Below are 2,160 nucleotides of genomic sequence, written 5' to 3' on the forward strand. Positions count from 1 at the left end.
TGTAGACTTTATTGAATAAAAGTTAATTTTTATGGGTGAAAAATCTGGTACAGGCTGTGGAGTAGAGAAATGGCTTGACCTATTGATTAGTTTCTTGAATGAATGTTTTGGAGACTGGCTTAGCTTCCTTCTTTGTTATTGGCTCTATGCTGCTGCCCTTTAATTACAGACGCTATCCTGTGCTCAACCTCGGTGCTGGGAGAACAGAGCTCTGCATTTTTACCTAGCATTGCCCTTACTCCATACTTGGTAATCTAAATTAAAACTTTCAAAAACATCCAGCAAATCAGGGTACCAAATTGGAATGATTGTCTGGAAACACCACCCTATTCTCAACAGCTTTTTTCAATAAAATATTTAGAATTATTTTCTTTAATTCTTAGCTCTGAGGCTTACTGGGACTACAGTAAAGAGATAGCAGCTGGTTTTTGATAAAGCTCTTCCTAACTACTTGCTCTTACACAGTGCTCAAGCTTCTTGCAGGAGCGTTTTGCTCATATTTCATACGATAAGTATATGGATTGTAAGAATTGTTTGAGTTGGAAGAGACTCTTTAATGCTATCTATCCAATTCCCTGCAGCGAACAGGGACCCCTGCAGTTCCATCAGGTTGCTCAGACCCCTGTCCAGCCTGACCTTGAGTTTCTCCAGAGAATGGGGCACCCACCGCCCTCTGGGCAACCTGTGCCACAGTCCCACTTACTTAGTCTGCACTGAGCTCCATCTTCATCTGCATTGACAGTGTGGTTTCTGTTCATAGTACAGTTGGAAACAAATGGACTGGGGCATTGGACTCTGCAATCTATAGATGATGTTGTCATCTTTGGTACAGACTGGAACCCTCCTTCTGTGGCTGCGTGTAACCTAAAGGGCTGGAGGTTGTTGGTTTCTTTTTTATTTATTTTTTTTTTGAGCAGCTTCATTTAGAGTACTGGAACAACACTGTGAGAGAATCTGCATCGTACCATTAAGGGGAAATGTCAAACCTGCTGCAAGTCACAGCAGTGCATTTAAACCATGTGTCACAACAATCCCAACATCTGTCAGCGGGGTTCAGTCTCCAGCGGCAATACTGCATCAATGTGCTCATCTATGTGCATGCTCCATAAAGGCAGAGATGGAGGTAGACTTGGCCCTGCTGACCTTCATGATGGCCATGGAGGGGTGTGGGGAGGAGGAGTGGATGCTGCAGTGGTGTGAGAGCCTTGATGTTGGCCATGCTGCTTTTGAAATTTGATGCAAGACAGGGTGATCCTAAAAATGTTACTGTTCACTTTGGTTTTCCATTCCATCCTCTGAAGCTCCTGAGGATAAAGCATTAAAGATCATTGTCCTCTTGCAAGAATGTGGTTCAGCTGCCAGCAGGTTGTTCTCAGAATGCCCGGGAGTGCTGATGCTCTTCAGAAATACTGCTCAGCTCCATGAAAGCACAGTCCTGCTGCAGCTTTGGCTTTTGTCTGAGAGTTGTGTGAGGACACTTAAGAGAGCGGGAAATTCTCCCAGTGGTTGGAGCCTTTTTCCTTTGTCTCCCAATCCCACTTGAACCTTTCAGTGATCTTGGATTTTGATAGTGTGCTGATGGAAGAATTGATTTTTAACACCTTCTTGTTTTCTTGCTGGATTTTGCATGGCATGGTCTGGCATTCATAGGTTATTTGATGACATACAAGTGGTCACAAGAGAGAAGCGTGAGCACTCCTGGTGCCTGGTATGGGGCTTCATCTGGTTGAAGCTCTGTAGATATTGATTTGGTGGTGTTTTTTAACAAGTCGTAATGAATTGACTTCGGATGGGAAATGTATGTTGTGGTGGGAGAACGTGAAAGAGAAGCATGGGCTGTGGATGTTGTGAAATAAGGTGCAGAGGGAAGAGTGCTGAGGTTTAAAAAGGACAAAATAAAAACCAGGAGGCTGAGCTGAGCTCTGTAATTCCTTCCTCGTATCCCCCAGCACACACAGCTACCCACAGTGCCAAAGGACAGCCTGGGAAAGGAGAGATAACTGCTATCTGAGTATTTGCTGATATGAACCAAGAAAATGAAGGGAGAGCAGCTTCTCCAGCAGAAATTGTGTGGAGGATATTGAATTCCAAATGCAGATCACAAGGTTGTAAAGGATTGAATTTCTGCTTACAGACAGTAGCAGGAGAAAGGATGGTCAA

Source organism: Phasianus colchicus, chromosome 1 (genome assembly GCF_987193195.1).
Source record: "Phasianus colchicus chromosome 1, bPhaCol1.hap1.1, whole genome shotgun sequence".
In the NCBI taxonomy this organism is placed as follows: Eukaryota; Metazoa; Chordata; class Aves; order Galliformes; family Phasianidae; genus Phasianus; species Phasianus colchicus.